The sequence below is a fragment of the Trachypithecus francoisi genome, unplaced genomic scaffold, assembly GCF_009764315.1.
Source record: "Trachypithecus francoisi isolate TF-2019V2 unplaced genomic scaffold, Tfra_2.0 Lachesis_group12, whole genome shotgun sequence".
In the NCBI taxonomy this organism is placed as follows: Eukaryota; Metazoa; Chordata; class Mammalia; order Primates; family Cercopithecidae; genus Trachypithecus; species Trachypithecus francoisi.
In genome coordinates, this window is record NW_022681457.1 from 71,821,386 (window position 1) to 71,836,396 (window position 15,011).

Here is a 15,011-nt window from a genome sequence, read left to right on the forward strand (position 1 = left end):
TCCAGCCTGAGTCACATGATAAGAAAATTTATAAGGCACTATTTTGTAAATACTTAAGATTTAACATCTTCCCTTCACCCCTCCGTCCACTCTTGTCATACCTTTTTCCTGCCTAGCATGTGTCAAACTCAAAGGACTGGGCACCGAGCACAGAGGTTGTGTGCTTTGTCCAGCTTTGAGGTCAGAGGTTGGCTAAATAATCTCTGAGGCTGGGGTCTTAAAAAAAAAAAAAAAACAAAACTAACAAAGCCTTAAGTTCGTTCTGCCCGTGACTTTAACTAATTATGTAGAGGAATGTAATACGTTAAAAGCAAGGGGAGGAGAGGACCCATTGATGGTAGTTGGTTTTATGCCCGCCTGCAGCTAAAGAAATGATTTCTAAAACCTCTTTTGGGGGTGGGAGAGGGACTGCTCCCGAGATTTCTCTTTTGAGAAATTCCTGAACTGACTGCCTTTTAAAAGGAAAAAAGGTCCAGCTGTGGTGGGCTGGAGGCCGTGGTGAGTGGGTGGGGGTGGACCCCGGCGGCTTCCTCTGTCCCGCTCCCTGCCGCTGCTCCGAAGCCCGCTCGGGCTTCCGAGGGTCCACCGAGGCTCGGGCCCAGTTCGAGTGCCAGGCCAGAGGGTACCCATTCCAGGCCGGCCTTCCTCCCCGGGGGGACAGCCTTGGGAGCGAGGCGCCGAGGCGGCTCTCGGGCTCTCGGGCTCCACTTCCAGCTCGGGGGCCTCGGCAGAGACCAAGAACCAGACTGGGGCTGCACTGGGGCGCCCGCCACCCCCACCCTCTCCGGCAAGCGGGCGAATCAGCGCGGCTCCCCCGCGGCGCCCAGGAGGGCTGCCGGACCTCGCGACCTCCGCTCGGGGGCCCCGCCCCTGCCCGCGAGCCCCGGGTGGCTCCCTCCTCCCCTCCGCCAGCGGCCCGCCCCCTCCTCGCGAGCTAACGAGTATCTCGCGCGCGCTCCCTTCCCTCCGCGTGGGTGTGAGTGCGCGATCCTCCTACCTCGGCCTTCTCCCCATTGTTTCTTCGCGGCCACCACGAGCCCCCTCCCCCCAGTGCTGTTTCCCCCCTCCCCCGCCCCGGTGTAAACGGTGCCTGGGGGGCCCCCCGAACGAAGGGAGGGGGCACTCCTGAACCCCTTCCTCTGCGCGTAGCTCCTCCTCTGCCAGGCCGGGACCCCATTCCAGGCTCTGTCCTCTCCCCTCCCCCTCTCCCCCGGCTACCCCTCTCCCTCGCCCCCTCCCCTGAGCGGGTCCTCCTCTTTCTCTCCCTCTCCCTCTCCCTCCTCCTCCCCCTCCCCATCCCTTCCCCCCCACAATGCAGTTCGCGGCGCGGCGGACATGGCGGTGGAGTCCTGAGCTCGTCGTGTCCCGGCCTCCAGCGGTGGCAGCGGCGGCGACGGCGGCGGCAGCAGGAGGCGGAGGGAGAGCGGGAGCCACTGAGATGAGGAGGCGTCGCGCGCGCCTGTAGCTCGCGGGCCTCGCAGGTACGAGGTTCCGGCCGCCGGGCAGCGCCGGCTGCCTAGGGGGTGTGCTCGGGAAGGCCGGGCGGCCCCCGGTTCGCCCTCCCAGGTGCAGCGCTTCGCAGGTGTCGGGGGCCTGGCCTGAGAGTGTCTCAGCTGTCCCCTTGGGGCCTGACACTTTTTTCTTTGCTGGAACGGGCTTCGGGTGTCCCAGGGGAAGACTCAGATAAGGGAGGTAGGGACGGCGGCCTGGGCGGCCTGAGGAGAGCATTGGGGCGCTTTGGGGACGAACTCCACACTGTGGCTGGGGCTCCGGGTCCCGGACCGAAACCTGTTGTAGACCAGCGGGGCGGATTTTGAGTTAACGGAATTGGTTTGAACATTTCTCTTGGGTCCAGTTACGATTCCCTGTCATATGTACCTTTTTCTTTCACCCTTGCTTAGACATAGGGGACTACATAATGTATATAAATGTATACACGCATATAATACATACTGAATGTTTCCCCGGGCTCGTCCTTGTAGGGAGAAGGCAGAGATGTCTGTGTGGATTTCGTTTCTTGCTCGCCCGCCTTCTCTCTCCCCCGCCCCCCAGTCGAAAGGTGGTAATGCGCGGTTTTGACGTGGGTAACTGAGATTCGTATTTGTAAACAGACAGCGCTCTCCTAGTGTGTTGCACGCCTCTGCAAAGTGTTTCAGACTCCTGTTGGTATCTGGATTGCGAAAGAATGAGATGTTTAGACCTGCAGGAAGCACATCAGCGGGATTTCTGGTCGTACTTGAATGGGATGAATTACTGTTGTATTAACGACGTTGATTACACATTTTCTTTTCAGAAGATTACCAAGTCTTAGATGAATTTTGCGTGAGATCTTAGATTCCGTTTATCTGCTTCTTCATTTTGATAAAAGTAGTTCCTTACACATTTGACCTGCCCTATCGTGATCTTAATTTGTGTCCAGAAATGCAATTGGAATTGTGTATTGTTGGCATGCATTTAGTAATTAGCTCGAGTGAATCAGATTAGCTTTTATTTCCAAAGGATTTTTTTCCCTCCAGTCTTATAGCAGCGAAATGTTGGTAGCACTTGATGAAACAGAACATATCCTGTTTCTGTTTTTAAAGTAATGAGAACTGTTAGCTAATAAAATTGGATAATCCCAGCCGGATATGATAATTTAGAGAGAATGCCACACAGAGGTGTTGAATTGTGGGGTGGTTTAAAAAGCAAAGCCGACTTTGTGTGTATGTACGTGTGTGTGTGTGTGTGTGTGTCTGCGCGCTGAAATTTTCTTTAGGCTCAGAACTCATGTCACTACACTGCATCGTAGTACTGATTAGTCACAACTTGTAAAATTATGAAATATTGATTCGCTTAAAAAGCTGTGCTTAAGATAACTCTTTAGTGTCTAGTGTGCTATGTTGCTTTTATAAACAAATTTTTAAAGAGTGCTTCTTAGAAACCATATACTTTGGGGAGGATAAGAATTTTAAGTCGTTTTATGCTTTAAAAATATTTATATTTAATATAAACAAAAGACACTTTTAAAACTCTTAGATAAATTTTCCTGCTGCTTGCAGTTTTTCACTTGGCTAGTGTGGAAAATGAAAAATGAAGTTTTCTTAAAATAATTCAGAAATGGAAGTGAAAGTTAATGACATTTGATGTTTTAAATCCAGCAAACATTTAAATACAGTAAGGAAATTTAAAGTATTTTCATTGTCCTAGGCCAAGTTGTTAGTAGTACCGATAAATTAACAAGATATTGTACATATAAGTTTAGTTCAATTTTATAAATTCTAAGTGACACCTAAAATTACATTTATTTTTAGTTGCTGGAGCTAGAACAGTACAGTGTCTACATTTTAATTTTAGACTTTTTAGAATCAAAATATATAATTATAAATTCTCTGATTAACAAAGAGCTGTTTAAAGATAGTTTTTATTGTTCTCAGCAGATTCATTTTAGAGTAATTAGAATTTTTTTAACCTCAAAGTTAACCTTGACATACAAAATAAGTACCATTAATTATGTTATATTCTCTGCAGAATGTCAAATCAGGATCTGTTGGTCAAGAAAGGTGTTTGAATTTATTTACTGTAGAAAGTTTCTAGTTTCAGAGAAACAAAATAACCAACACTTAACCTGTAGGGCCTGGCCAGGTGGCTCACGCCTGTAATATCAGCACTTTGGGAAGTGGAGGCGAGAGGATTGCTTGAGTGTAGGAGTTTGATATCAGCCTGGGCAACATAGTGAGACTTTGTCACTACCAAAATATAAAACAAATTAGCTGGGCGTGGTCACGGTGCATGTCTGTAGTCCCAGAAGCTGAGGTGGGAGGATTGCCTGAGCCTGAGAGTTCAAGGTTGCAGTGAGGTACAGTTGCACCACTGTACTCCAGCCTGGGTGACAGAGTAAGACCCTGCCTTTTTTAAAAAAAAAAAGAAAAAAAAAAGGCAGTACTTACCTGTTAATGTTGATGCCAGAACGTTTTGTTCGACAAAAGAGAACTCAATGAGATGTGTTCCTTTTTCAAATAAATTACAGATACTTGAATTGGTTAAAAAATATTACATTCAGTTAAAGCCACTGCTGCAGGATAGAAATATGTTCTAAAAAAGAACAATTCTAGAAAGACCTAAAAAAGACAAAGGAAAGGGACACCACAGTTTAAAACAGGATAGGTAGACTTTTTCTTGGTAATCTTAGAGCAATTAGAGTTGTTTACATGGTACTAACTGAATTGTTTTAATTCTAGAATCCTAAATAATTACATAATTTGGGGAAATGTTTAAAAACCAGCATTTCTGCGGAGTATTTATTTCCTTTTTTAAATCTTTTATTATGTACAGACTGTATTCAAATAAACCACACACTCTGAAAAAGCAGGTTCTGACTTTTCTTCCAGAGTATTTCTTACAGACCCAAAGAGAGGAAAGGGTATATAAATGCAAAGATTAATGTTAGGATTTTTTTTCCCCTTAAGTGAGAGATTTGTGTGGTGTCTTTTGTTCACATTATTTTTATGTCAAATCATCTCATTGGATAGCTATAATTATGAGTTGAAGAGGGAGAGAGAAGGGAACCAAAATTTTTTAGATTGCCTATTTTGTCCCAGGCACTGTGCTAGATACTGTTTATGCATTTTTTTTTTTCACTTGTTTGGTGTAACAACCCTTTGAAACCTGTTTATAGGCGAGGAATCTTTGACTGACACAGGGTAGTGATTTGCTGAAGATCATAGAATTAGATTTCAAAGCAGATCTCTCTTCCTAATGTAATGTATATGTGATGTTGCTTTTCAGGTGTATTATTTTCTCAATTATTTAGAATCGGAAACTGCCTAACGTTGCTCATTTGTTCATTCATTTAAACATTCATTTCATCAAACATTTGCATTTGTCTCAGTCTACATATAATGCAGTAAATTACAACACACTAGATTGTGGGAGTTGAGAGGGAAGAAACTGGCTCTTGAAGGGTGAGTAGGAGTTTGCTAGGTGGAGAGGAGGATGGATTGGAGGTTGGAGATCATTCCAGACCTAGGGAATAACATGCAAAGATGATAAATTGTAATAAGCCTTGGGGAGTGAGGGAGAGTGAGAAATTCAGTGTGGTAGGAATTGATATAGATAGAATGGTGAGATAAATGATAGGAAGTAACAAATTGTGAGGGACCATTTATGTTATATTAAGGTGTTTGAATTTTTATCTTGTGAGATCACCAAGTGAGATAGTGGTTGAGCTGTGATTAGAACTATGTTTTCTGACTCCTAGTTTTGTATTTCTTTTCTCCTTGGCTTTCTTGCTAACAGAGTTTACCTGTTTTTAGTGGATAGGCAGGCCTTCTTTTCCATACCACTCTTCTCTCCTCTCCCTGTATTGTAGACTTTTGTCTTGAGGATTCTGTGATCCAAATCTTACTGTTCAAGAACTTTTAATTTTTTAGAAAATTCTTTTGAGATGAAAACACCTCTCGGGGAAATCACCTTGTTATACTACTTAGGAAGTTTTTTCACTTGTTGGCTTGGATTAGTTGACTTTTTTAGTTTAGCACTAGAAAATAGTAGCTTAAGGCATTGAAGAGCATGAGCTGGAAGGAAGGAGAAGCTATTCATGCAAGTTTGATGTTCACCACTATAGATGGGCAAAGTCCTAATCTTTACATAAGGCATCATGTACTTTCAAAAAGAAATAGGTATGTTTGTTAATCACACAACAATCTGATTGCTTTAAGTGGGTATTTGATTTACCATGATAATAGATAACTTATTGCATAGTTACTACAAGCTAATTTCTTTCTCAAAATCTTTAAAGTGTTAACTTAGTCCTCAAAACAACCTTTTTTACAGTATTCTCATTTACAGATGGGGAAAGTCCATGTAGAAGGGTTGAATACCTTGGACAATATCTCATAGCTGGTTTGCTGCAGTCAGGATTTGAACTCAAAGTGTCTGAGTCTAGAGTCACAGCTCTTCGCCACTATACTGTGTTGTACCTTTAAGCTTAGGGTGTCAAAGTTTTGTGTTCAGAGAGTGTTAAATTCTATAGTCACATAGGTTGTCAAAAATATTTTGCAAGTATGCAAAGTATGAATTATAAAGAATAACTAAACCTGATTGCATTTTGTCAGTGTGTAGTTTAATAATATTATTAAATTAAATATGTAACACCACTGTAGTTTAGATAATTTAATTGACCAATCATTAAGTGCTAGTCATGTGCTGAGTATTAGTTTAGGCCAGTGGCATTCAAACTATGTTTGGGGACCTTTTGGAGAGGGGTGTCTCTGAGTCAAACTGTTTTCATGGTAATATTAAGACACAATTGGACTTTTCCCTTATTCTCTGGTCTGGAGCGACATGTGAAGACTTTATTGCTTTGATGGCTAATGTAATGTGTAATAGTGTATTATTTTTTTCCCTTTTTTCTTTGAGATATAATTTACAATACCATAAAATTCACACTTTTAAAAGATACAATTCAGTGGCTTTTAGTGTATTTATAAGGTGTAACCATCACTATTTAATTTTGGAATATTTTTATTCAATAATGAAACCCAGTTCCCATTAATCACTCCCCATTCCTTCCTCCTTCAAGCCTTTGGCAACCACTAAGCTACGTCTCTAGAAATTATGGACATTACACATACAAGGAATTAATACAGTATGTGGCTTTTTGTGCCTGGCTTCTTTCACTGAACTTAATGTTTTCAAGGTTGGCCATAGTGTAGCATGTATTAGCTTTTTTTCTGGCTGAATAGTATTACCTTCTATGGAGATACCATGTTTTGTTTAACCATTCATCATTTGATGGACATTTGGGTTATTTCCACTTTTTACCTATAAGGAATAGTGCTGCTGTGAACATCGTTAAGAGTTTCTGTGTGGATATACGTTTTCATTTCTCTTGGGTATATACCCAGATTGTAATTGCTGGGTGTTTTGATAAACTTATGTTTAACTTTCTGAGGAACTGCCAAACTGTTTTCCAAAGTTGTACCATTTTACATTCCCAGTGGCAATGTATGGAAGGTTCCAGTTTCTTTACATCCTGACCATCATCTAGTGGGTGACACTTTACCCACTACCTCACTACCTCATTGTGGGTTTGATTTGCATTTCCCTAATGATTAATAAGATGTTGAGCATCTCTTCATGTGCCTATCGTACATTTTTCTATCTCCTTTGGAAAGATACCTACTCAAATCCTTTACCCGTTTTTAAAAATTGTTGAGTTTTAAGAACTCTTAATATATTCTGGATATTAGATGCCCCCCATTTTTTTTTTTTTTTTTTTGAGACAGTCTTGCTGTGTCACCAAGGCTGAAGTGCAGTTGTGTGAACACAGCTCACTGTAGCCTCTGCCTTCTGGCCTCCACCTCCTGGGCCTTATGTGATCCTCCTGCCTTAACCTCTTGAGTAGCTTGGACTATAGGGACGTGCCACCATGCCCAGCTAATTTTTTTGATTTATTTATTTATGTATTTATTTTTGTAGAGACAGGGTCTCACTGTGTTGTCTAGGCTGGTCTCAAACTCCTGGCCTCAAATGATCCTCCTTCCTCAGCCTCCGAAAGTGCCAGGATTACAGGTGTGAGTCATCTCACCCAGCCTAGACCCTTTTTAGATACATTATTTACAAAAATGCTGTCTCATTTTGTGGAGTGTCTGTTCACTTGATTCTAAAAATAGTGAAAAAATGTACATAACAAAATTATCCATTTAACCTTGTTTCTAACATAAAAATTGCAGTAAAATATACATAACACAACATCTCTTAATGATTTTTAAGTGTATCATTCAGTGGTATTAAGTACATTCATAATGTTGTGCAGCCATCATCACCATCCATCCCTATAACCCTTTTCATCTTATAAAACTGAAGCTCTATACCTGGCAATCACTATTCTGTCTTTACTATTTTGCCTACTCTAAATACCTCATATAAATTGAATCATAAAGTATTTGTCTTGTGGCTTGTTTCACTTAGCATAGTGTCCTCAACGTTCGTTCATGTGGCATATTGCAGAATTTCCTTCTTTTTTAAGGCTGAATCATATTCCATTGTATGGATATACCACATTTTGCTTATCTCTTTGTCTGTGAGTAGACACTTGGATTATTTCCATGTTTTAGCTGTTGTGAATGATGCTGCTGTGAACATGAGTGTACAGTATCTCTTAGAGAGCCTGCTTTCAATTTTTTTGGTATATACCCAGAAGTTAAATTATTGGATCATATGGTAATTTTATTCTTCTTCTTCTTTATTTATTTGACAAGATCTGGCTCTGTCTCCCAAGCTGGAGTGCAGTGGCATGATCTTGGCTCACTGCAGCCTCTGCCTCCTGGGCTCAATCCATCCTTCCACCTCAGCCTCTTGCGTAGCTGGGACTATGGGCGCTTGTGACCACACCTGGCTAATTTTTTTTTTTTTTTTTTTGGTAGAGATGCAGTTTCACCATGTTGCCCAAGCTGGTCTGGAACTCCTGAGCTCAAGTGATCTGCCTGCCTCAGCCTCCCAAACTGCTGGGATTACAGGCATGAGCCATCGTGCCTGACCTATTATTATTATTATTTTTGACACCTTAGGATCATTGAGTATATTTTTAATTTTTTGAGGAACTACCGTATTGTTTTCCATAGTGGCTGTTACTGTTTTACATTTTACTTTCCTACCAACAGTGCACAAAGGTTCTAATGTTTCCACAGCCTTGCCAACACTTGTTATTTTCTATTTATTTAATAGTAGTCCTGTCCTATGGGTTGTGAGTTGATATCTTATTGGAGTTTTGATTTGCATTTCCCTAATGATTAGTGATATTCAGCATCTTTTCACGTGCTTGTGGCCATCTGTATATCTTCTTTGGAGAAATGTCTATGCAAGCCCTTTGCCCGTTTTCAAATCAGGTTTTTTTTTGTTCATTTTTTTGGAGTTGCTATATATTCTGGATGTTAGTCCTTTATCAAATACATGATTATAATTATTTTCTTCCATTCTGTTCTGTGGGGTTACCGTTTTTTTTTTTTTTTTTTTTTTTTTTTTGAGACAGAGTCTTACTTTCTGTCGCCCAGACTGGAGAGCAGTGGTGCAGTCTTGGCTTACCACAACCTCCAGCTCCCAGGCTCAAGTGATTCTCCTACCTCAGCCTCCTGAGTAACTGGGATTACAGGCGCTTGCCAGTATTGCCCAGCTAAATTTTGTATTTTTAGTAGAGATGGGATTTCACCATGTTGGCTAGACTGCTGAGGTCTTGAACTTCTGACTGCAAATGTTCCACCCACTTTGGCCTCCCAAAGTGCGAGGATTATAGGCATGAGCCACCATGCCTGGCCTTTACTCTGTTTCTTTTCTGGTTTGTTTGGGTGTTTTTGTTTTTTTTTGAGACAAGGTGTCACTCTGTTCCCTAGGCTGGGATGCAGTGGCGCAGTCATGGCTCAATGCAGCCTTGACCTACCTGGGCTCAAGAGATCATCCCACCTCAACCTTTGGAGTAGCTGGGACTATAGGCACGTGTCATCACGACACTCGAATTTTAAGATTTTTGTAGAGACAGGGTCTTACTATGTTGCATAGGCTGGCCTTGAACTCCTGGCCTCAAGTGATCCTCCTGGCTGGGCCTCCCAGAGTGCTGGGATTATAGGTGTGAACCACCATGCCTAGCCTGGCCACCATTTTACTCAGTTGATAGTATCTTTTGAGTAACAAAAGTTTTGAATTTTCCGCCAGTCTTGTTTGTCTATTTTTTCTTTTGTTGCCCATGCCTTTGGTGTCATACTCAGCAAATAATTGCCAACTCCAGTGTCATGAAGCTTTTCCCTTCTGTTTTCATCTAAGAACTTTATAGTTTTATGTTTCTTAGTTATGGTTTTATAGTTACAAGTTTAGGTTTCTTAGCTCTTTGATTCATTTTGAGTTAACTTTTGTTTATGGTCAAAATTCAGTCTTTTGCAGGTGGAACACCCAGCTAAGTTTTTGTATTTTTAGTAGAAATGGGGTTTCACCGTGTTAGCCAGGATGGTCTCATCTCCTGACCTCGTGATCTGCCTGCCTCGGCCTCCCAAAGTGCTGGGATTACAGGCATGAGCCACCGTGCCTGGCCTGATTACTGTAGCTTTGTAGTAAGTTTTGCAACTAGGAAGTGTGAGTCCTCCATCTTTGTTTTTCTTTGTCGAGACTTTTGGCTATTTGGAGTCTCTTGAGATTCCATATGAATTTTAGGATTGATTTTGGTATTTCTGCAAAAAATATCATTGGGATTTTGATAGGGATTGCATTAAATGTTTAGATTGCTTTTTAGCGTGGACATTTTAACAATAGTAAGGCCAGGCATGGTGGCTCATGCCTGTAATCCCAGCACTTTGGGAGGCCAAGGCGGGTGGATCACCTGAGGTCAGGAGTTCGAGACCAGTCTGGCCAACATGGTGAAACCCTGTCTTTAGTAAAAATACAAAAATTAGCTGGGCCCAGTGGCAGGTGCCTATAATCCTAGCTACTCAGGAGGCTGCGGCAGGAGAATCGCTTGAACCTGGGAGGCAGAGGTTGCAGTAAGCCGAGATTGCGCCGTTGCATTCCAGCCTGAGAGGGAGAGCGAGACTCCGTCTCAAAAAAAAAAAAAAATTTAAGCTTCTGTGAACATAGTATGTGTTTCTGTTTATATATTTCTAAATTTCTTTCAGCAATGTTTCATAGTTTTCATTGTATATATATTTCACTTCTTTAGTTATGTAATTCCTTAGTACTTAATTTTTTTTGATGGTATTGTAAATGGAATTTTTAAAATTTCCCTTTAGATTATTTATTGTATTTAGAAATGCAACTGGTTTTTTGTTTGTTGACTTTGTATCTTGCTTCTTTGCTGAATTCATTTATTAGTTGTAGTGTGTGTGTGCATGTATTATCTTTAGGATTTTCTACATATAAAATCATATTATTTGCAAACTGAGATGATTTTACTTCTTCCTTTCCAATTTAGATGCCTTTTGTTTCTTTTGCTTAATGGTGTTGGCTAGAACTTCCAGTACTGTGTTGAGTAGAAATGGTGAACACAGGCCAGGCATGGTGGCTCATGCTGTAATCGGAGGCTTAGGTGGGTGGATCACCTGAAGACAGGAGTTCGAGACCAGCCTGACCAACATGGAAGAACCCTGTCTCTATTCAAAGTTCAAAATTAGCTGGGCACAATGGCACATGCCTGTAATCCCAGCTATTTGGGAGGCCGAGGCAGGAGAATCGCTTGAACCTGGGGGGCGGAGGTTGCGGTGAGCTGAGATCATGCCATTGCACTCCAGCCTGGGCAACAAGAGCAAAACTCCACCTCAAAAAAGAAAAGAAAAGAAAAGAAATGGTGAAAACAGACATCTTTCCCTTGTCCTGATGTTAGAGGAAAAGGTTTTCATTTTTTACCATTGAGTGTGATGTCTACTGTAGGTTTTCCTTAGATAGCTTTTATTATATTGAAGTAGTTTCTTTCTATTCCTAGATTGTTGAGTGTTTTTATCATGAAAGGGTATTGAATGTTGTCAGATCCTTTGTTTGCTGGAGATGATCATGTGGTTTTTCGTTTTGTTTGGTTAATATGGTATGTTACATTGATCTGTTTTCATATGCAAGGATGGTTCAACGTCCTTGCATTCCAGGAATAAATCCCATTTGGTCGTGGTGTATAATTCTTTAACTGTGCTGCTGAATTCAGTTTGCTAGTATTCTGTTGTGGATTTTTGCATGAATGTTTATACTATTTTCATTTTAAGCCTCAGTCTCCCAAGTAGCTAAGCATACATTCAGTAACATTAAATATATTTACATTATTGTGCAACTATCACCACCATCCATTTCCAGAATATTTCCATTTTCCCAAGCTGAAATTCTGTACCCATCAAACAATAAATTCTCATTTCCCTTGCTTCCTAGCCTATAGCAACCACCATTCTACTTTATTTCTCTGTAATTTTGACTGCTCTAGGTACTGCATATCAGTAGGCTCACATAATATTTGTTGTGACTGGCTTCTTTCATATGACATAGTGTATTCAAGGTTCATCCATGTCATAGCATGTGTCAGAATTTTCTGCCTTTTTAGGACTGAGTAGTAGTTCATTATATATATGTCCCACATTTTGTTTATCCTTTCATCTGTTGGTGGATACTTGGGTTGCCTTCACATTTTGGCTATCGTGAATAATGCTTCTTTGAACATTGATGTTCAAATACCTGTTTCTGCTTTCAGTTATTTGGGTATATACTTAGAATTGGAATTGTTGGATCATTCTATGTTTAATTTTTTGAGGAGTTGTCATACTGTTTTTTCATTTTTGTGCGTGCTCATTGAAATACAGAAGTTTTAAATTTGATGAAGTCCCGTTTATCTATTTTCTTTAGTTTTCTCTGCTTTAAGTGTCATACCTAAAAAATAATTGTTGATCCAAGATTATGAAGATTTACTCCTATGTTTTCTTCCAACAGTTTTATACTTTTAGCTTCTACATTTAGGTCTTTGATCCATTTTGAGTTTTTTTTTTTTTTTTAAATGTGATACAATGTAGAAGTTTCTTTCTTTCTTTTTTTTGTTTTGTTTTCTTTCTTTTTTTTTTTTTTTTTTTTTTTGGCAGTCTTGCTCTGTCACCCAGGCTGGAGTGCAGTGACGTGGTCTTGGCTCACTGCAACCTCTGCCTCCTGAGTTCAAGCAATTCTCCTGCCTCAGCCTCCCAAGTAGCTGGGATTACAGGTGCCCGCCACTATGCCCAGCTAATTTTTGTATTTTTAGTAGAGATGGGGTTTCACCATGTTGACCAGGCTCGTCTTGAACTCCTGAGCTCAAGTAATCTGCCACCTTGGCCTCCCAAAGTGCTAGGATTACAGGCGTGAGCCCCCGTGCCCAACCTGATGTAGAAGTTTTACTACTTTTTTTTTTTTTTTTTTTTTTAAGACAGAGTCTTGCTCTGTGGCCCAGGCTGGAGTGCAGTGGCGTGATCTTGGCTCACTGCATCCTCTGCCTCCTCCCAGGTTCAGGCAATTCTTGTGCCTCAGCCACCCTAGTAGTTGAGATTACAGGCGTGCACCACCATGCCCAGCCAGTTTTTGTGTTTTTAGTAGAGACAGAGTTTTACCATGTTGGCCAGGCTGGTCCCTAACTCCTGGCCTCAGGTGATCTGCCTGCCTCGGCCTCCTAAAGTGCGGGATTACAGGTATGAGCCACTGCGTCTGACCAGTATTTTCTTGCATTTGAAAAATTTCTCAGTTTTAATAATCTAATGCATGTATCAATAGATATAACACACAAAGACAAAGGTTCTTTGGATCCTCAATATTTTAAGAGTATAAAGGTATTCTGAGACCAAAAAGTTTGAGAATTACTGCTTTAGGCTCAGAGACATACTCGAGTACGTAAACTTGGACCAAAAATTGGGAGTCATGTTTCTTGTAGTCATATACCAGTCCCGTTTGTGTTATCTTAGGCAAGTCATAAACTCAGGGTACCTCATTAATGTATAAAATGGAAATACTACAAGACTATAATTATAGCAACTTCACAGATGTGTAAGGATAAGTGATGGGCATACTAGACAGGTAGTAGTGTAAACTGTATTCTCAAAAATGTTGTCTTTTTTTTTTTTTTTTTGAGTTGAGTCTTACTCTTTCACCCAGGCTAGAGTGCAGTGGTACGATCTTAGGTTACTGCATACTCTCTCTCCTGGGCTCAAGTGATTCTTCTGTCTCAGCCTCCTGAGAAGTCGGATTACAGGTGTACGCCACCAAGCCCTGCAATTTTTTTTGTCTTTTTAGTAGAGATGGGGTTTCGCTGTGTCGCCCAGGCTGGTCTTGAACTCCTCATTGCAAGTGATCCCCCTGCCTCGGTCTCCCAAAGTGCTGGGATTTTAGGCGTGAGCCACCACGTCTGGCCAATTTTTTTTTTTTTTTTTTTTTTTTTTTGGAGACAGAGTCTCACTCTGTTGTCCAGGCTGGAGTGTAGTGGCTCAATCTTGGCTCACTGCAAGTTCTGCCTCCCGGGTTCACGCCATTCTCCTGCCTCAGCCTCCCAAGTAGCCGGGATTACAGGCGCCTGCCACCATGCCTGGCTAATTTTTTTGTATTTTTAGTGGAGACAGGATTTCACCGTGTTAGCCAAGATGGTCTCCATCTCCTGACTTTGTAATCTGCCCGCCTTGCCCTCCCAAAGTGCTGGGATTACAGGTTTGAGCCACTGCGCCTGGCCTTTTTTTTTTTTTTTTTTTTAAGACGGAGTCTTGCTCTTGTCACCCAGGCTGGAGTGCAATGGCACAATCTTGGCTCACTGTAACCTCTGCCTTCTGGTTCAAGTGATTCTTCTGCCTCAGCCTCCTGAATAGTTGGGATTATAGATGTGTGCCACCACTCCCAGCTAATTTTTGTCTTTTGGTAGAGACAGGGTTTCACCATATTGGTCAGGCTAGTCTTGAACTCCTGACCTCAGGTGACCCACCCGCCTCGGCCTTCCAAAGTGCTGGGATTATAGGTGTGAGCCACCGCGCCCTACTCTGCCATCTTTTTTTAAAACTGAAAATTTATAAGAGCTCCAGGACTTTTTGTAGGAACTTGTGGCATTGTTAATGTGGGTAATGTCTTGAATGTTGCTTTTTCTCCCATACCTGTTTCCTCAAAGCCAGGAAATTTTATCTGTAGTTTACTACCTACTGTCTGTTCTTCGTTTTCTTGTAAGACAGGTGTCCTGCTGGCTATATTTCTTGTCTGACATTGTCATTTCAATCTAGGAATCTCTAGGTCACCCATTTATATTCACTGATACTTTAGTGTAATTCCTGACATCCATGTTGGGCAATCAGAAGCATAACATTGAATGTATCTAACACTTAATTTCCATCTTCTAGTGATATTCACCTCTATTTTCTTTGGTAGTTCCTATTCATATGATTCAAAATGATTCTTCTAACCAAAATTTTCTGAATTATCTATATATGTATGTTTCTTTAGTTTTTTTTTTAATCCCTAATTTCACTGTAAAGCCTCTTTTTAGCTTTATCCTTTCCCTTCATCAGCATGATTACTGTTGTGTT

At 41.3% G+C, this 15,011-nt stretch overlaps 1 protein-coding gene across 10 annotated transcripts in view; it reads left to right on the forward strand.

Annotated features, from left to right (window-relative positions):
• The first annotated feature begins 1,316 nt into the window (after positions 1-1,316).
• TUT4 (terminal uridylyl transferase 4) overlaps positions 1,317-15,011 on the forward strand; it is a 132,552-nt gene continuing 118,857 nt past the window's right edge. For 8 of the 10 annotated variants that reach the window (XM_033226354.1, XM_033226360.1, XM_033226359.1 and 5 more), the window contains exon 1: positions 1,319-1,481. The gene's annotated coding sequence lies outside the window, so the exon portion shown is untranslated. Of the gene's footprint in view, positions 1,482-15,011 lie in introns of all 10 variants that reach the window. The other 2 variants (XM_033226358.1, XM_033226362.1) reach the window with 2 other exon arrangements.